At 40.0% G+C, this 21,998-nt stretch overlaps 1 non-coding gene and 2 pseudogenes across 1 annotated transcript; 2 read left to right on the top strand and 1 right to left on the bottom strand.

Moving 5' to 3' along the window:
* Window positions 1-3,281: 3,281 nt before the first annotated feature.
* On the bottom strand, window positions 3,282-3,400 carry LOC146077076 (5S ribosomal RNA). The gene has a single exon (XR_014474454.1). It is a non-coding gene; the product is annotated as a 5S ribosomal RNA (ribosomal RNA).
* Window positions 3,401-7,563: 4,163 nt separating this feature from the next.
* LOC146077166 (5S ribosomal RNA) lies at window positions 7,564-7,682 on the top strand (annotated as a pseudogene).
* A 4,759-nt stretch (window positions 7,683-12,441) lies between these two features.
* On the top strand, window positions 12,442-12,560 carry LOC146077208 (5S ribosomal RNA; annotated as a pseudogene).
* Window positions 12,561-21,998: the final 9,438 nt, after the last annotated feature.

Genomic DNA, 21,998 nt, shown 5'->3' with positions numbered 1-21,998 from the left:
ATATATTGGGGCTGATTCAGATTGGCCCGAATTCGGTCCCCTGGCCGATGATGGAGGCCTGCGTATGCGCAAAATATGCAAACGCCTTCTATAAGTATCAAACTCGCCGCGGCATTCGCGCTATCAGGGTACAGGAGGAGGCGGGCAGAGGGCTGGAGCAGGAGAACGACCAGCGTTTCATGGGTGCTCCCCTGTGAATGCAGGCGTGTTGATGCCCACTCAGAATTCGGGCCATCGGCTTTTTCGCCTGTGCGGCCACATGCAAACGGATGTGTAAGCGTACACATCCCCTCACATGCAAATGCGGGGATTTGTGCGGTGGCGGAGCGGGCGTTCGGTCAGGTGGGTGGCGCGCAGCGTTTACCTGTTCGGTAGACTGAGAACATACGCAACCCAATGAACAGGTCTGAATCAGACTCATTGTTCCCAAATGGCACAAAAGGTGTACCACATAGCAATGACCTGGATGACGTGTGATAATCAGCAGCTTTGTGAGAGTACAAGTGATCATTAAAATAAATGTACTGTAAGTGACTAAAAAAAAAGTCATATTGCGTCACAAAAGGAAGAAAAAGCTTTTTGCCCTGCAGTTTTCGTTTTTGTAATACTTGAAATGTGTGAACAGATTTGTTAAGGTGATCATTAGTTGTTCAGGCATTGCAGGGCTAGCATAGTCATGGTAATAATGCCATATGTATCCATTGAGGTACAGAGCAGGGAATGTGCGCCAGACTCTGAACAGAACGAACATTAAAGATAAAGGTAATTATTGTAAATATAACAGTTTAAGTACTTAGTGTTTATATGGCAGAAGCTCTTTAATGTCTGTGCAATATTCAGCAAGGAGGTCCTTGCGTGCTGTTTAATTTCCTTGGTGGCTCGTTTTTGGATTTGGCTTTCATTTTTCTTTGTATGCCTGGTGTCCTGAAAGTGAAGCAGCTTTTATTTTCTTTATGCGGTTGCCCTGTAAATCAGGAGCGAGCGGCACACTTGCTTGGGGAAACAGAAAGCAAACTTACCTTAAAGTACTGTTCCTTACTAACTCACTGTGATAGAGTTATAGTATAGTGTGTTTAAACATCCTAAGGGATATATCCAGATTGTTCGAATGGCCATATGTTATAATTAAAAACAAAGCGGCATATATATCTTAAACCAAGGCTGTAATGAAAGTCAGGATAAATTAACAGGCATTTACAAATACGAGCAACATTAATAAATACAGGAGGGAGAGAGTAAACAAAGAAATGCATGATATATGTGTTACATAATTATAGTTGATTTATGGTTACATAGTTGCATTAGGAGCAGGTGTGGAGGAGGAAGTGTATATGTTAGAATTATTAATATATCAATATTAGAAACAACCCCCCAGTGCTTTACTCCAGCTACAACGTCTGTCACTGACCTGAATTTATGAAGGGTGCACTCACATTTATCTAGATTTCTGTTTGTTTCAATGTACAGTAACAGTACATTACTGGATCATACATACACATTATGCACTACACATCTGACTCATTGCACTACACAATCTTTTATAAACAGACAAGTAGGACATAGCACAATGCTACCCAAAATAACCAGACACCCCACAGGAGGGCTCCAGTAGCATAATCAAATGAGTACTTCTTAATTGTTGATACAGAAAAATAAAAATGAGTTCTTTGTTTGTCCTGGTAGATGCATTGTGTTGTTCTGGAGTAAAGGTCCTTATTGTATATTAATGCAAGGAACCATTTCTGTATGCCCAGCCAGTGCCCAGCCTTCCAGCGCACAAAATATAGATGCAAACACACAATTCATATGCAAATGATCAAATAGTACACTGACATATTGTAGAGCATATATATATATATTTGTTTTGGAAAAGAGGCGCCACTTGTGCTAGATCGAAAAGACTCACAATAATATTCCCTTATATAATAAAGGTGTCAGCCTATCTTTTAATAAAAGTAATGGTACGTTACTTAAAGGTTTACGGAAAGAAATATAAAAAGATATTGGCGACCAATTATTGTGGATTTAAAAGATATATAAAATATAAGAAATATATATATATATATATATATATATATATATATAAAAAGTATTTATTGGGATGACAATAAAAGAATAGGACAGTGAAAAAAAGGACAATTATGCATACATGAGCATATTAATTGTATAAAAGGACAATGGTATGGGTAGTATATATAATAAAAAGGGGGTACGATAATAGGGAGAATTAGATAAAAAACTACACTTGTGTCTAAAAATTGGAGGAACTAGAGATATAACAAGTTTAAATATATATAAAAAATAAAATATATATATAATAAAGTTAAGATATAAAAATCCTTAACTTATGAGGTAGTAGGAGGTAGGTGACCCAACGCGTTTCGTCGATGTGACTTCTTCAAGGGGTGGAGAACAAATGAAGTCTGACATGTATTTATACCTGTATGTCAGCCAGGGGGATGTGACATCACTTCCTGCTAATTAGATATATCAAAACGGCTGTACAGGCATAAGCACAAATAGGGGACTAAACAAACATATGTAGAGTGAACTGGGACTCAGGTGAGCAAAAACGCTATGTTAAAAACATTTTTTGACAACTAGAAACAATAGTAGTAGGTGAAGTCCGTATATTGTGGCACTTCCGCCACGTTTCCGGCATCCTCATAGCGCTACTGCGCATGTCCGGCTTGGGGACGTGCTGGATCTGCGGTGACCTTCTCTGTTAGGTGCGCATGTGCCGGCTTGCTGCAGGGCTCAGGGGATGATCTTTACAGCTCTTGCGGATATGTCTGTAATAGCGTGTGCCGGCGGCCATTTTGTGGAAGATGTTTTCTATGTAAATTGCGTATAGTGGCCATCTCCTTGAAGCTTATCATGCCGGAGGGATTCCAATATGAAAACATACAAAAGAACAAAGTAACTAAATCTATTCCAGACTGTATTCATTTATATGGTGACTTGTGATTAAAAAATTATCGTGATACTACAATAAACAGAGTATGATGTTGATAAGACTTTGTTTACATTAGTGATTTGAGTATTGTATTGCCAGTTAACAGGATATAGTGATGGTGAGATATAGTAATATTTCATCATGTAATAAAATGATGCTAATTAATATTAATAATTTAATGCGATATAGTGTATGGTGTCACTACAAGATTAGTCTTACAGTGAGTGGGTGGGTGCGTTGCCAGAGAAAGGCAAGAGAGTGCTAAAGTGCCAAGTGCTACTAATTGCATGAACCATGTGATTCTCTGGTACGATCTCCCTGTTGGGTGCTACAGCACCAGGTTTTCCCAAGAGGTCTCCCATCTTGGTACTGGCCTGGCCCAACACTGCTTAGCTTCCAAGATCGGACGAGATTGGGCGTAACAAGTGTGGTTTGACTGTAGACAAATGCAACAAACATCTGGAGGTTTAAGTACTTTATTAGGTTCTTACAACATACTATATAAGTTAATTGTGAAGCGTGAGTAACAGGTGGATAAGGGATACAAGATAAAAGATAAAGGATAAAACCAGGATGACCTTATAAAAATGGCGCTATCTCATAGTTGTCATTAAAACCCAAGGGATGTAAAGTGTTCAATTCAAATATCCAGTACATTTCCCGTTGGGATAGTTTTTTCGCCAGGTCGCCACCTCTTGGTCCAAGCTTAACCCATTCGATGGCTTTGAAGGTTAGTCCCTCAGGGTTAGCATTGTGATGGTTCTCAAAATGTTTATATAGAGCGTGGCTGTCGATTTTATTCTTTATGTTTCTGCTGTGCTCCTGAATTCTTAGTTTAAGGGGTCTTTTTGTCTTGCCAACATATTTCAGATGACAGGGGCATTCCAGAAGGTAGATGACGGATGAGGTGTTACAGTTCATAAAGTCTTTGATACGATATTCTTTAGTGTCATTGTGGTTAGTGAATAATTTTCGGGTGGGGTGAACGAATCTGCAGATATTGCATTTTCCACATTTATATGAACCTGTGCATTTCAGACCAGAGTGCGGTTGGGTGTTTTTCGTTGTGAGTAGGCTTGGTGCTAGAATATCTTTCAAATTTTTGGATTTCCTGAAGATTACTTCGGGATATGGTGGAAGTATTTCTTTAAGGATCGGATCCATGAGTAACAAGTTCCAGTGTTTTTTCAGGCTCTGTTTTATTGTATGCTCATGTTGTTTAAGGTGGTGATGAAGGCTACATGTTCTTTGTTCTCCTTTTTAGTTTTGTATTCAAGCAGGTGTTCTCTTTCAATGTTCCTCACTTTTGTTCTTGCGTTCTGAAGAATTAGAGTGGGGTATTCTTTTTCTTCAAATCTTTTTGTGTACATCTCAAGTTGGGTTTCACATTCCTCGTATCTGCTGCAATTTCTTTTGATGCGATTGAATTGCGAGTACGGTATGTTTTCTTTCCACTTTCGTAAATGATTGCTCTTAAAGTGCAAGTAGCTGTTGGTGTCGACTTGTTTGATGTAGTTCTTTGTGTTCACTTTTGAATCTTCCCCTATCAGAACCAGATCTAGGAACTCAATATCAGATTTATTGATTTTGGACGTGAAACGCAAATTCATTTGGTTATCTTCAATGTATTTCATAAAATCCATAAAACGTTCTTCATCACCTTCCCAAACAATTAAAATATCATCGATATATCTCTTGTAAAACCTGATGTTATCTTTAAAAGCATGGTCTGTGTATATAAAACGTTTTTCCCAACTTCCCATAAAAAGATTCGCAAAGCTGGGTGCAAAAATTGTGCCCATCGCTGTACCACATTTTTGAAGATAAAACTGGTCCAAAAACTTAAAATAATTGTGACTTAGGATAAAATTCATGAGATCACATATGAAATTTTTGTGTTGTGGGGTGAGTGTTGGGTCCTCTTCCATAAACTCCTTGCATGCTTCAACCCCCTGTTGATGTTCAATGCAGGTGTACAGCGACTGGACATCGATTGTGGCCCAGTGGAAAGACTCCTCCCATTTAAAATATTTTAAAAGATTTAAAACCGTGGTTGTGTCTTTCAAATAGGCTGGAAGATTCGTCACATATTTCCGTAAAAAAATGTCCACATACTCTGACAAATTTGAGGTCAGGGAATCAATCCCTGCCACTATCGGTCGTCCTGGTGGATTTTGTAAAGACTTATGGATTTTGGGCAAAAAATTAAATATAGGGGTAATGAGATTTGACCTCATTAGATATTCTTCTTTAGTTATTATTTTTTCCCATAATCCTTGAAGGAGTAGAGGTCTCATGTCTTCTATGAATTCTTCCTTGGGATCTTTACTTAGTGCTGCGTAGGATACTCTGTCGCTTAGAAGTCTGTTTGCTTCACATATGTATGCGTCCCGGTCCATGATCACAAGACCGCCTCCTTTGTCCGCTTGTTTAAGGATGATTTCTGGATTGTCTTTCAGGTTTTTTAGAGCTTCTCTTTCTGCATTAGACAGATTTTTCTGAACAATGGGTTCCATTTCTTTCTCACATAGATCTTTCTTTACTAGATCATAAAATATTCCAATGTTGTTGCCTTTTGATTCGAGCGGGTAGTACTTTGAAACTAGTTTAACCCAGAAGTTGATCTGTTTTCATAATTTTGTATGGTGGCATTTTCATTCTTGGCGAAGTGTCTCTTGAGAGTTAGTTTCCGTATAAACTTGTTTAGGTCGATGTAGGTTTCAAATTTGTTCATGCCTCCAGTTGGGGCGAAGGATAGACCTCTGTTGAGAAGGGTGGTTTCTGCTTTAGATAATGTGTATTTAGAAAGATTGAAGATTCCTTTCGGTTGTATTTCTTTTTCTATTGTAATGTTCTTTTTTGGGGGTCTCTCCCTCCTACCGCCCCTTTTTCCTCTTCTTCTGTGAACCTTCTTTTCAGAGGGGAAGCTATTTTGACGTCTTCCTTCACATTCAATCTTACAGTTTCCCGAATTCTTGTTGCTGTGTCCATGGATAAAAAACCATCATCTCCTGTTGATTTTAATCTCTGAAGTGGTGTGTATCGATTAAATGTCCTCCAGTGTGGTGTTTTGGGGGAATCATTGCTCCTGTTGTCGAAATTCTTATTTTTCATAGTTTGGTTGAATGGCCTTCGGTGATTCTTTTGTTGGTATGGTACGTTCGTGAATCTGCTCCAGTTCTTCACTTTACCTTGTTCATAGTCGTGTTTGTCCCTTGTGAATTTTTTCTCCTTATTTTTATAACCTCCTCCTCCTTTCTTTCCAATTTTTTGTTTAGAACTTTTTCGTTAACCTTATAGTCCTCTTTGTCTTTATATGGTTCAAATTCGGTCTCCTTGTTCTTTATTTCTTCTTCCAGTGCTAGAAGAGATTTCTTTTTTTTCACTAACGATCAATTTCATTAGATTGATTGAGCAGGTATGCAAAATTGCATCCCATTTGTTGATAAATTCGGTGTCTGTGTTACCAAAAGTCGGTTGCTTAGTCAGTCTAAGACCTCTTGGGACTCTGTCCACTGAGATGTATTGTTCCAGTCCTTTCATGTCCCACCAAGTTTTCATTTCCTTGGCTAATAATCGTTCGATTGTCCAAAATTTGTCATCCAAATCACCCGGGTTCTCAATCGCATCAAAAGAAATTTCAGCAGATACGAGGAATGTGAAACCCAACTTGAGATGTACACAAAAAGATTTGAAGAAAAAGAATACCCCACTCTAATTCTTCAGAACGCAAGAACAAAAGTGAGGAACATTGAAAGAGAACACCTGCTTGAATACAAAAGTAAAAAGGAGAACAAAGAACATGTAGCCTTCATCACCACCTTTAACCAACATGAGCATACAATAAAACAGAGCCTGAAAAAACACTGGAACTTGTTACTCATGGATCCGATCCTTAAAGAAATACTTCCACCACATCCCGAAGTAATCTTCAGCAAATCCAAAAATGTGAAAGATATTCTAGCACCAAGCCTACTCACAACGAAAAACACCCAACCGCACTCTGGTCTGAAATGCACAGGTTCATATACTGTAAATGTGGAAAATGCAATATCTGCAGATTCGTTCACCCCACCCGAAAATTATTCACTAACCACAATGACACTAAAGAATACCGTATCAAAGACTTTATGAACTGTAACACCTCATCCGTCATCTACCTTCTGGAATGCCCCTGTCATCTGAGATATGTTGGCAAGACAAAAAGACCCCTTAAACTAAGAATTCAGGAGCACAGCAGAAACATAAAGAATAAAATCGACAGCCACGCTCTATATAAACATTTTGAGAACCATCACAATGCTAACCCCAAGGGACTAACCTTCAAAGCCATCGAATGGGTTAAGCTTGGACCAAGAGGTGGCGACCTGGCGAAAAAACTATCCCAACGGGAAATGTACTGGATATTTGAATTGAACACTTTACATCCCTTGGGTTTTAATGACAACTATGAGATAGCGCCATTTTTATAAGGTCATCCTGGTTTTATCCTTTATCTTTTATCTTGTATCCCTTATCCACCTGTTACTCACGCTTCACAATTAACTTATATAGTATGTTGTAAGAACCTAATAAAGTACTTAAACCTCCAGATGTTTGTTGCATTTGTCTACAGTCAAACCACACTTGTTACGCCCAATCTCGTTCGATTTTGGAAGCTAAGCAGTGTTGGGCCAGGCCAGTACCAAGATGGGAGACCTCTTGGGAAAACCTGGTGCTGTAGCACCCAACAGGGAGATCGTACCAGAGAATCACATGGTTCATGCAATTAGTAGCACTTGGCACTTTAGCACTCTCTTGCCTTTCTCTGGCAATGCACCCACCCACTCACTGTAAGACTAATCTTGTAGTGACACCATACACTATATCGCATTAAATTATTAATATTAATTAGCATCATTTTATTACATGATGAAATATTACTATATCTCACCATCACTATATCCTGTTAACTGGCAATACAATACTCAAATCACTAATGTAAACAAAGTCTTATCAACATCATACTCTGTTTATTGTAGTATCACGATAATTTTTTAATCACAAGTCACCATATAAATGAATACAGTCTGGAATAGATTTAGTTACTTTGTTCTTTTGTATGTTTTCATATTGGAATCCCTCCGGCATGATAAGCTTCAAGGAGATGGCCACTATATGCAATTTACATAGAAAACATCTTCCACAAAATGGCCGCCGGCACACACTATTACAGACATATCCGCAAGAGCTGTAAAGATCATCCCCTGAGCCCTGCAGCAAGCCGGCACATGCGCACCTAACAGAGAAGGTCACCGCAGATCCAGCACGTCCCCAAGCCGGACATGCGCAGTAGCGCTATGAGGATGCCGGAAACGTGGCGGAAGTGCCACAATATACGGACTTCCCCTACTACTATTGTTTCTAGTTGTCAAAAAATGTTTTTAACATAGCGTTTTTGCTCACCTGAGTCCCAGTTCACTCTACATATGTTTGTTTATTCCCGTATTTGTGCTTATGCCTGTACAGCCGTTTTGATATATCTAATTAGCAGGAAGTGATGTCACATCCCCCTGGCTGACATACAGGTATAAATACATGTCAGACTTCATTTGTTCTCCACCCCTTGAAGAAGTCACATCGACGAAACGCGTTGGGACATCTACCTCCTACTACCTCATAAGTTAAGGATTTTTATATCTTAACTTTAATATATATATATATTTTATTTTTTATATATATTTAAACTTGTTATATCTCTAGTTCCTTCAATTTTTAGATACAAGTGTCGTTTTTTATCTAATTCTCCCTATTATCGTACCCCCTTTTTATTATATATACTACCCATACCATTGTCCTTTTATACAATTAATATGCTCATGTATGCATAATTGTCCTTTTTTTCACTGTCCTATTCTTTTATTGTCATCCCAATAAATACTTTATATATATATATATATATATATATATATATATATATATTTCTTATATTTTATATATCTTTTAAATCCACAATAATTGGTCGCCAATATCTTTTTATATTTCTTTCCGTAAACCTTTAAGTAACATACCATTACTTTTATTAAAAGATAGGCTGACACCTTTATTATATAAGGGAATATTATTGTGAGTCTTTTCGATCTAGCACAAGTGGCGCCTCTTTTCCAAAACAAATAGACTTTTTCCAGGTATTACTTAGGAGGCTGCCTGGTGCTCAACAAGCTCCACCCAGAACTATGTTCAGAGCTAATGAGCGCACCAATAAAAGAAATGACTGGTGCCAAAAAATCTTCAGTGAGAATGCATTATTCACAGAACCGGAGAACCCGGGTGATTTGGATGACAAATTTTGGACAATCGAACGATTATTGGCCAAGGAAATGAAAACTTGGTGGGACATGAAAGGACTGGAACAATACATCTCAGTGGACAGAGTCCCAAGAGGTCTTAGACTGACTAAGCAACCGACTTTTGGTAACACAGACACCGAATTTATCAACAAATGGGATGCAATTTTGCATACCTGCTCAATCAATCTAATGAGATTGATCGTTAGTGAAAAAAAAGAAATCTCTTCTAGCACTGGAAGAAGAAATAAAGAACATGGTGACCGAATTTGAACCATATAAAGACAAAGAGGACTATAAGGTTAACGAAAAAGTTCTAAACAAAAAATTGGAAAGAATGGAGGAGGAGGTTATCAAAAATAAGGAGAAAAAATTCACAAGGGACAAACACGACTATGAACAAGGTAAAGTGAAGAACTGGAGCAGATTCACGAACGCACCATACCAACAAAAGAATCACCGAAGGCCATTCAACCAAACTATGAAAAATAAGAATTTCGACAACAGGAGCAATGATTCCCCCAAAACACCACACTGGAGGACATTTAATCGATACACACCACTTCAGAGACTAAAATCAACAGGAGATGATGGTTTTTTATCCACGGACACAGCAACAAGAATTCGGGAAACTGTAAGATTGAATGTGAAGGAAGACGTCAAAATAGCTTCCCCTCTGAAAAGAAGGTTCACAGAAGAAGAGGAAAAAGGGGCGGTAGGAGGGAGAGACCCCAAAAAAAGAACATTACAATAGAAAAAGAAATGCAACCGAAAGGAATCTTCAATCTTTCTAAATACACATTATCTAAAGCAGAAACCACCCTTCTCAACAGAGGTCTATCCTTCGCCCCAACTGGAGGCATGAACAAATTTGAAACCTACATCGACCTAAACAAGTTTATACGGAAACTAACTCTCAAGAGACACTTCGCCAAGAATGAAAATGCCACCATACAAAATTATGAAAACAGATCAACTTCTGGGTTAAAACCAGTTTCAAAGTACTACCCGCTCGAATCAAAAGGCAACAACATTGGAATATTTTATGATCTAGTAAAGAAAGATCTATGTGAGAAAGAAATGGAACCCATTGTTCAGAAAAATCTGTCTAATGCAGAAAGAGAAGCTCTAAAAAACCTGAAAGACAATCCAGAAATCATCCTTAAACAAGCGGACAAAGGAGGCGGTCTTGTGATCATGGACCGGGACGCATACATATGTGAAGCAAACAGAGTTCTAAGCGACAGAGTATTCTACGCAGCACTAAGTAAAGATCCCAAGGAAGAATTCATAGAAGACATGAGACCTCTACTCCTTCAAGGATTACGGGAAAAAATAATAACTAAAGAAGAATATCAATATCTAATGAGGTCAAATCCCATTACCCCTATATTTTATTTTTTGCCCAAAATCCATAAGTCTTTACAAAATCCACCAGGACGACTGATAGTGGCAGGGATTGATTCCCTGACCTCAAATTTGTCAGAGTATGTGGACATTTTTTTACGGAAATATGTGATGAATCTGCCAGCCTATTTGAAAGACACAGCCACGGTTTTAAATCTTTTAAAATATTTTAAATGGGAGGAGTCTTTCCACTGGGCCACAATCGATGTCCAGTCACTGTACACCTGCATTGAACATCAACAGGGGGTTGAAGCATGCAAGGAGTTTATGGAAGAGGACCCAACACTCACCCCACAACACAAAAATTTCATATGTGATCTCATGAATTTTATCCTAAGTCACAATTATTTTAAGTTTTTGGACCAGTTTTATCTTCAAAAATGTGGTACAGCGATGGGCACGATTTTTGCACCCAGCTTTGCGAATCTTTTTATGGGAAGTTGGGAAAAACGTTTTATATACACAGACCATGCTTTTAAAGATAACATCAGGTTTTACAAGAGATATATCGATGATATTTTAATTGTTTGGGAAGGTGATGAAGAACGTTTTATGGATTTTATGAAATACATTGAAGATAACCAAATGAATTTGCGTTTCACGTCCAAAATCAATAAATCTGATGTTGAGTTCCTAGATCTGGTTCTGATAGGGGAAGATTCAAAAGTGAACACAAAGAACTACATCAAACAAGTCGACACCAACAGCTACTTGCACTTTAAGAGCAATCATTTACGAAAGTGGAAAGAAAACATACCGTACTCGCAATTCAATCGCATCAAAAGAAATTGCAGCAGATACAAGGAATGTGAAACCCAACTTGAGATGTACACAAAAAGATTTGAAGAAAAAGAATACCCCACTCTAATTCTTCAGAACGCAAGAACAAAAGTGAGGAACATTGAAAGAGAACACCTGCTTGAATACAAAACTAAAAAGGAGAACAAAGAACATGTAGCCTTCATCACCACCTTTAACCAACATGAGCATACAATAAAACAGAGCCTGAAAAAACACTGGAACTTGTTACTCATGGATCCGATCCTTAAAGAAATACTTCCACCACATCCCGAAGTAATCTTCAGGAAATCCAAAAATGTGAAAGATATTCTAGCACCAAGCCTACTCACAACGAAAAACACCCAACCGCACTCTGGTCTGAAATGCACAGGTTCATATAAATGTGGAAAATGCAATATCTGCAGATTCGTTCACCCCACCCGAAAATTATTCACTAACCACAATGACACTAAAGAATACCGTATCAAAGACTTTATGAACTGTAACACCTCATCCGTCATCTACCTTCTGGAATGCCCCTGTCATCTGAAATATGTTGGCAAGACAAAAAGACCCCTTAAACTAAGAATTCAGGAGCACAGCAGAAACATAAAGAATAAAATCGACAGCCACGCTCTATATAAACATTTTGAGAACCATCACAATGCTAACCCCGAGGGACTAACCTTCAAAGCCATCGAATGGGTTAAGCTTGGACCAAGAGGTGGCGACCTGGCGAAAAAACTATCCCAACGGGAAATGTACTGGATATTTGAATTGAACACTTTACATCCCTTGGGTTTTAATGACAACTATGAGATAGCGCCATTTTTATAAGGTCATCCTGGTTTTATCCTTTATCTTTTATCTTGTATCCCTTATCCACCTGTTACTCACGCTTCACAATTAACTTATATAGTATGTTGTAAGAACCTAATAAAGTACTTAAACCTCCAGATGTTTGTTGCATTTGTCTACAGTCAAACCACACTTGTTACGCCCAATCTCGTCCGATCTTGGAAGCTAAGCAGTGTTGTGCCAGGCCAGTACCAAGATGGGGGACCTCTTGGGAAAACCTGGTGCTGTAGCACCCAACAGGGAGATCGTACCAGAGAATCACATGGTTCATGCAATTAGTAGCACTTGGCACTTTAGCACTCTAGCACTTTAGCACTCTCTTGCCTTTCTCTGGCAACGCACCCACCCACTCACTGTAAGACTAATCTTGTAGTGACACCATACACTATATCGCATTAAATTATTAATATTAATTAGCATCATTTTATTACATGATGAAATATTACTATATCTCACCATCACTATATCCTGTTAACTGGCAATACAATACTCAAATCACTAATGTAAACAAAGTCTTATCAACATCATACTCTGTTTATTGTAGTATCACCATAATTTTTTAATCACAAGTCACCATATAAATGAATACAGTCTGGAATAGATTTAGTTACTTTGTTCTTTTGTATGTTTTCATATTGGAATCCCTCTGGCATGATAAGCTTCAAGGAGATGGCCACTATACGCAATTTACATAGAAAACATCTTCCACAAAATGGCCGCCGGCACACGCTATTACAGACATATCCGCAAGAGCTGTAAAGATCATCCCCTGAGCCCTGCACATGCGCACCTAACAGAGAAGGTCACCGCAGATCCAGCACGTCCCCAAGCCGGACATGCGCAGTAGCGCTATGAGGATGCCGGAAACGTGGCGGAAGTGCCACAATATACGGACTTCACCTACTACTATTGTTTCTAGTTGTCAAAAAATGTTTTTAACATAGCGTTTTTGCTCACCTGAGTCCCAGTTCACTCTACATATGTTTGTTTAGTCCCCTATTTGTGCTTATGCCTGTACAGCCGTTTTGATATATCTAATTAGCAGGAAGTGATGTCACATCCCCCTGGCTGACATACAGGTATAAATACATGTCAGACTTCATTTGTTCTCCACCCCTTGAAGAAGTCACATCGACGAAACGCGTTGGGACACCTACCTCCTACTACCTCATAAGTTAAGGATTTTTATATCTTAACTTTATTATAGGCTTGTTTTCGGTCCGGCACTCCCTCTCTTGAATAATTACCCGGGTGCCTTCTGAAGGCAGTTTGTAGAGATTATAGAAATAACAAGCAGCGGCACTCAGTCGGGGATTTTTCAAATATATTTCAAACGATCACAGCATAGCCAACGTTTCGGGGATTAGGCGCCCCTTTGTCAAGGTGTAGTATCACTACACCTTGACAAAGGGGCGCCTAATCTCCGAAACGTTGGCTATGCTGTGATTGTTTGAAATATATTTGAAAAATCCCCGACTGAGTGCCGCTGCTTGTTATTAACTTTATTATATATATATTTTATTTTTTATATATATTTAAACTTGTTATATCTCTAGTTCCTCCAATTTTTATATACAAGTGTCGTTTTTTATCTAATTCTCCCTATTATCGTACCCCCTTTTTATTATATATACTACCCATACCATTGTCCTTTTATACAATTAATATGCTCATGTATGCATAATTGTCCTTTTTTTCACTGTCCTATTCTTTTCTTGTCATCCCAATAAATACTTTTTATATATATATATATATATATATATATATATATATATATTTCTTATATTTTATATATCTTTTAAATCCACAATAATTGGTCGCCAATATCTTTTTATATTTCTTTCCATATATATATATATATATATATATATATATATATATATATATATATATATATATATATATATATAATTATTTTTTTAATTAGTCTTATTGTGGTCACATTCACTCATGCACCCTGTTTTAACCTATATTTCATAGCTTATGTTAACCACTTCCCTAGTTGATTAGTGACAGGTGTGTTGGTAACTGCTCACCTATAAAAGCACAAGCATACCTCCTGGAGAGGGTCATGTTGGGAGGTATGAGATAGCATGCCTGGAATCAAACATTAATGTGCTAGCTATGTACAGTATATTGTAATCATTTTGAGCGATAGTGTTAGGACCTGCAGAAAAGTGGGGTTCCCGTGAAGGGGGCTGTAGGCTTAAATGCATTGATCAATTCATGAACTAAATCTCCACTATTTATTAATATCAATTTAGAGCCCCTGCAATATATAATATATATATATATATATATATATATATATATATATATATATATATATATAAGGGATTGGGTAACAGGGCGGCACTCCAATCATTTAAACAGTAGAATTCGGTGCCTGGTCCATAATAGTAATACAGTACACTTACCCCCCCACTGCAGAAGGAGTCCAAACCGGCACACAAGTAGTGAAGAAAAAAGATGTGGTTTATTCCATAAGTACAAGAGTTATAACAGCGGTCCCGACAGCTGTTTCAACTGGGTCCTACCAGTCCCTGATGAAGACTGGTAGGACCCAGTTGAAACAGCTGTCGGGACCGCTGTTATAACTCTTGTACTTATGGAATAAACCACATCTTTTTTCTTCACTACTCGTGTGCCGGTTTGGACTCCTTCCGCAGTGGGGGGATAAGTGTAATATATATATATATATATATATATATATATATATATATATATATATATATATATCTTCCAGAAATACCGGCACTCCCCTGTATCCATACAACTTACTCCGGTGCCCATCCAAAATAATAATAGTATATTTCAAAGGCAGATGTCACTCAGAGATTAATAAAGAAAAAACGCATCAGTACTGATGTGGTCAATGTATCAAGACCTGAAACGTTGACCACATCAATGCTGTTGCGTTTTTTCTTTATTAATCTCTGAGTGACATCTGCCTTTGAAATATACTATATACAGCACAAACCCGTGGTACATCTAGGAGTGGCACTGCAGTGGCAGACAGGATAGCAGTTTGAAAAACTATACTCCAAACAGGAATTAATGCAAAGAAAAGAGGTGCAAGATGGAATTGTGCTTGGGCCCTTCCACCCACCCACTTTTTATGTCGTATAAACAAGACATGCACACTTTAACAGACCAATCATTTCAGACATGACTGTGAGTGAAATGATTGGTTTGTTTGGGCACCCACAAAACAAACTGCCAATGATCCAAAGAACACATAATGCAAAGAAAAGAGGTGTACGATGAAATTGTTCTTTTTGAAAAAAAAAGTTGATGATGAAGATTGCAGGCTCTTGGCAGGAGATAATGTAATTGCGTCTTTGTAGGAGCTGGCAAAGATGAGGAGGAGGAGGAGCTGAGGAAGCAAATGGATGCTCCCTGTAGGCTAAGCTGACAAAGACATCCTGGAGAATGATACAGGCATGTGTGGAATAACGTCACTGAGTCTTTTTTTTATTTTTTGCAGGAGCTGGCAACGATAAGGAGGAGGAGCTGAGCTCAATCCTTTCTAGCATCTGTGAGACATCCAGAAAAAAACAAGTGCTAGCCATGGAGGCCCCAGCTAACAACTGAAAGGACTTAAAGGATCTGCTGCTAAGGTCTTGGTGCCTGATACCTAGGACACCTTCAGAGGTCTTGATGCTAACTGGTGTAGTGATATCAACAATGCACAGAAATAGCTCTTGGACCTCTTGTTATTTAATATGGAAGATGGGGCTAAGTAAATATTAAATTATTTGATAAATCCCCTCCCCCTTATTTGTATGCATACAACATGGGAATAATTATAGCTGACTTGCTTTGGGATACGATCGTATTGTCGACCCGACTTATGTCAACAGTCATTAGGTTGACACAGTTGGATCGATAGGCAACAAGGTCGACAGGGTTCTAGGTCGACATAGATGAAGGTCGACAGGTGTCTAGGTCAACATGGGACAAGGTCGACATGGTTTTAAGTCGACAAATGCGACCTGTCGACCTAACCCATGTCGACCTAATGCATTTGTCAACCTAAACCCATGTCAACCTTGTCCCATGTCGACCTAGACAACTGTCGACCTTCACCCATGTTGACCTAGAACCCTGTTGACCTTGCTGCCTGTCGACCCAACAATGTCGACCTAATGACTGTCGACCTAAGTTGGGTCGACAATATGATCCACACCCCTTGCTTTGGCCTCACAATGATAATATGGTGTATCACACATTTCATATAATTTAAATTTATAATCTAAACAATATGAACACAAAATGAGGTTCAGTCTTTTTATATCTAGTAAATAACAAAGTACATACACTGTAAAACATCTCCCCTGAATTCTCCTATCCATCAAGGTCATTAACTCATCTGCTCCCTTTTATATCTCAGTGTGTATCTCCCTCTGCACACTGTGTGACATCTTTGTTTGTCAAACATTGATCTCCTTTGTACTTTAAGCACTGCCACTGCTTTTTCTAACCTTAATGGCTCATTTACACATTTCACTTTTCATGTGCTCTTACGTTTAGTTCATTTAGTTTACTTTCATTTACTTTTTTATTTTATTTTTGTTAATGGTTACTGATATTTTAGTACATTGTTCTTTTGGCAGCATCCAGCAGAATAAAAAAAGCTTATAGATTTAGGTGCAATTAAAAAAAAAAGCTTATAGATTTAGGTATAATCTCAACGTGTTTACACGTCTTCATCAGGAGCTGGAATCGCCCGATGAAGCTCCTGATGAAGACGTGTGAACACATTGAAACGTGTTGCGCTTCTCTTGCGATTGCTCCAGCCTGCACCCCTCCAGCTATTTCTACACTAGGATCCTCCAAACCTCCGATTCTCCTGCAGTGCCAAGCAAGGTATTCATATAACATACAGACTGCCTACATGCCATGCCTTGCTGAGTAAATCAAGATCCTGCTGGGTATTATTATGGGACTTTCATAAATACATACAGCTACAATTGAAAGGGGACCAAACATCTACCCTGCCTCCAATCTAGTCACTATACATCTCTGATGCAGTGAACTGTTGCTTATTTAATATATCCAATGGAGCCATTATGCTAGCAATATTCCAAATATAAACACAACAATATTTTATTTTTTATATTTTACCCATATAAATTTTTCAGATTTAAATTTTTTCTTTTTACTCTGTGAATTCTCCAAGTACTCATGTTTTATGTTTCATATATGATTATATGTTTGTTTATTAATTAATAAATTGATAAATTTTTTCATGTGGTAGTGTCCATTATTCAGTTAAACCCAAGTGCTCTATATACTCTTACTCCCTGAAAACAGCTGGTTGCCACCCAAATGCTGGCTTCCTGTCAATCGACTTGACAGGAAGTGTGGCCAGCGATCAAAAAAACATATCAGGATATTATCATAGGAAGGCCTCGCACATGGGTACTATGAGCCGTATGCATGTATTGATAATCACCCAGCCTGTGAATTTGCAGCCATGTAATCAGGTGTAAATAACCACCAGTGTTGAGTGTGACCCCCACTTCATACCGCAACACCACCGTTGGTTGCAAATGGATCTTGCTCCTCTGAAGCCCTACACAACCATTAGGTTTTCTGAATTAGGCCAAAAGTACCAACCTATCCTCATTAAATTTGCATGCTACAGGCTGTGCTTGGAAAATGGCAGTTAGGAGGTTGGTACTTTTTCCCTCACTAAGCTTTGATAAATATCCCCCTCAGTGCCAGAACATGTCAGTCACAGTTTGTAAAAAATTCACTGCTGCAGCCCCTGTAGACTGAGCAGTGTGATGATCTGATTGGTTCTGTTGGGCTGCATGATCAGATACCTGCATCTCCCTCTGTGTGTCACCCACTGCCTCCATGTTACCCACTACCTCACTGTCACCCTTTTAATTTTTGTGTCACCCATGCCTCTGTCTGCTACCAACATCACCTGCTGCCTCCCCAGTCCCAACTCCCTGTCATCTACTATCTTAGTTTCAATATTTCCTTCACCCTGTCATCCACTGCCTTCGTGTCACCCTTTCCCTCTTCGTGTCAACCACTATGTTCTTGTTACCCTTTCCCCCTCTCTGACATCCACCATCTCCTTGTCACCCTTTCACTTGCTGTATTACCCACTGTCTCTCTGTCACCCATTTTCTTCATGTCACTCACTGAGTTCATGTTACCCACTGCCTCACTGTCACTCTCTACCTTTCCGTGTCACCCCTGCCTCTATGCAACCCACGTCACCCGTCTAGTGTGTATGGACCTTAATAGCAAAACTGTGGCAAGGCATGATAGAACTTGTAGTTTCACAATAGCTGGGGGGACATAGACAGGGGCGGGCTGGGCTGGGGGGCAGGGTGCCATGTGTTCCCCGGGCCGCTGAATCGTTTTGCGTGCGGGCCGCCATAGTTCTGAGGCTGCTGCTGCAGCCAGACTGACCAGTTTCCAAGTGGTCTCCATAAATATGGCCGCCGGCCTCCTGCACTGAGGACATATCTAGTGCAGGAGGCCACTACAGAGACTCTTTATGTTCCACCTACTTCCTGCCTGTGCGTTACACTTTCTTCCCTATGCTGCAGCCTGCCTCACTGTCTGGCATCAAGGTAAGAGGGAGTGTGACTGTACAGGCTGAGCAGCCTGTAAGGTTCAGTTATTATACAGGGGGGAGCAGCCTGTGGGGGTCCCATTATTATTATACAGGGGGAGCAGCCTGTGGGGGTCCCGTTATTATTACACAGGGGGAGCAGCCTGTGGGGGTCCAGTTATTATTATACAGGGGGAGCAGCCTGTGGGGGTCCAGTTATTATACAGGGGGAGCAGCCTGTGGAGGTCCAGTTATTATTATGCAGGGGGAGCAGCCTGTGGGGCTCCAGTTATTCATACCTCCCAACTACTGTTTTGATGAAATAGGGATAGTTTTGATGAAATGAGGTTGCGGCTTATGCTAATTAGCCGCGACCTCATTTTCATACGAGAATAGACGCTGTGCGCATGCGCACAGCGTCTATTCTATTAGATTGGGGGGTCTCCCAACTGCCACCCCCCGCAGCGGGACAATGCCTGCCGCGGGTGGGACAGCGGGACAGGACCCGAAAATCGGGACTGTCCCGCTTAATCGTGACAGTTGGGCGGTATGGTTATTATTTTAAGGGGGAGCAGCCTGTGGGGGTCCAGTTAATATTATAAGTGGGAGCAGCCTGTGGGGGTCCCATTATTAATATACAGGGGGAGCAGCCTGTGGGGGGTCCCATTATTATTATACAAGGGGAGCAGCCTGTGGGGGTCCTGTTGTTATTATTATTATTATTATTATTATTAATATAATACAGGGGGAGCAGCCTGTGGGGTCATGTTATACAGGGGGAGCAGCCTGTTGTGTCCTGTTATTATACAGGGGGAGCAGCCTGTGGGGGTCCTGTTATTATTACACAGGGGGAGCAGCCTGTGGGGGCCCTGTTATTATTATACAGGGGAGCAGCCTGTGGGGGTCCCGTTATTTTTATACAGTGGGAGCAGCCTGTGGGGGTCCAGTTAATATTATAAGTGGGAGCAGCCTGTGGGGGTACCATTATTAATATACAGGGGGAGCAGCCTGTGGGGGGTCCCATTATTATTATACAAGGGGAGCAGCCTGTGGGGGTCCTGTTATTATTATTATTATTATTATTAATATAATACAGGGGGAGCAGCCTGTGGGATCATGTTATACAGGGGGAGCAGCCTGTTGTGTCCTGATATTATACAGGGGGAGCAGCCTGTTGTGTCCTGTTATTATACAGGGGGAGCAGCCTGTGGGGCCCTGTTATTATTATACAGGGGGAGCAGCCTGTGGGGGTCCCGTTATTTTTATACAGGGGGAGCAGCCTGTGTGGGTCCCTTTATATACAGGGGGAGCAGCCTGTGGGGGTCCCGTTATTGTTGTTATAATTATTATAATAATAATAATACAGGGGGAGCAGCCTGTGGGGTCATGTTATACAGGGGGATCAGCCTGTTGTGTCCTGTTATTATAAAAGGGGAGCAGCCTGTGATGTAATTTTATTATACAGGGGGAGCAGCCTGTGGGGGTCCCGTTATTATACAGGGGGAGCAGCCTGTGGGGGTCCCGTTATTATTATACAGGGGGAGCAGCCTGTGGGGGTCCCGTTATTATTATACAGGGGGAGCAGCCTGTGGGGGTCCCGTTATTATTATACGGGGGAGCAGCCTGTGGGGTCCTGTTATTATACAGTGGAAGCAGCCTGTGGGGTCCTGTTATTATTATAAGACAGGGGGAGCAGCCTGTTGTGTTCTATTATACAGGGGGAGCAGCCTGTGGTGTACTTTTATTATACAGGAGTAGCAGCCTGTGGGGGTCCCATTATTATACAGGAGGAGCAGCCTGTGGGGGTACTATTATTATACAGGGGAGCAGCCTGTGTTGTCCTGTTATTATTATAAGACGGGGAGTAGCCTGTGGTGTCCTGATATTATACAGGGGGAGCAGCCTCTGTTGTCCTGTTATTATAATAAGACGGGGAGTAGCCTGTGGTGTCCTGATATTATACAGGGGGAGCAGCCTCTGTTGTCCTGTTATTATTATAAGACGGGGAGTAGCCTGTGGTGTCCTGATATTATACAGGGGGAGCAGCCTCTGTTGTCCTGTTATTATTATAAAACGGTAGGTAGCCTGTGGTGTCCTGATATTATACAGGGGAGCAGCCTGTGGTGTCCTATTATTGTTTTTGTTTTTTTTATTAATACATATTTTTAAACCGCAAAACCTAAATTTAACGATGCACTGTTACTTATGGGCCAGTGCTCTGGACTGGCCCCCCAGGCTAAAAGTTGCCAGCCAGCCCCTGGACATAGAGTCTTATTCTAGTTCACTTTCTGACAAAATTATTCTTAGATGGACAAAACTATGTGCACTGCAGGTGGGGCAGATGCTACTTGTGCAGAGAGAATTAGATTTGTGTGGGGTTTTACTTCAAAGTGAGATCTATATTGCAGTGTAAAAATAAAGCAGCCAGTATTTACAGAAACATAATAACTCACCCAAATCTAATTCTCTCTGCACATTTTACATCTGCCCCCCTGCAGTGCACATGGTTTTGTCCATCTAAGAAGGATTTTGTCAGAAAGAATGAACTAGAATAAGGCCCATAGTGGACATGCCTAATTTACACCTTATTATTGCCACATCTCTTTGTTCACTAGGTACACACTCATGGCAGATGGCCACACCACTTCAGCAGGTTCCTTCTATTGAATTCCCCTGTTGGGACCTTCATAACCCACTCTGACACGGTGCAGAGGACGAAGGTAGAAGGGGCTTAAGGAGGCAGGGAATAAGCCAGTATTACTGTACCTTCATCTGGATTTAGGTCTTAAAATTATCAATGACCTCCTGCATGAGTCTCCCTTAAATAGCAGCAATCTCCCTCACTCTCTCATTGGTTTAGCAATCTGCCTCATTTCACCTAGCCCACATTACACTGTTACATTTTAGGGGGAAAAAAAGGAATGAAAGATAGATAGATTTACATTGAATCATCAGCACCATTTCCCAGCACTTTACCAAGTACAGTATCTCTTACTTACTGCTTTGGAGCTCATCTACATTTGGATATAATTAATTTTAAAAGATTCTAGGTGCCAAGTTCACAATCTCTTTTCACAATCTCTCCATATAT

The sequence above is a fragment of the Crinia signifera genome, chromosome 4 (assembly GCF_055691185.1).
Source record: "Crinia signifera chromosome 4, ASM5569118v1, whole genome shotgun sequence".
NCBI lineage: Eukaryota > Metazoa > Chordata > Amphibia > Anura > Myobatrachidae > Crinia > Crinia signifera.
This window is presented reverse-complemented; position numbering and strand designations above follow the sequence as displayed.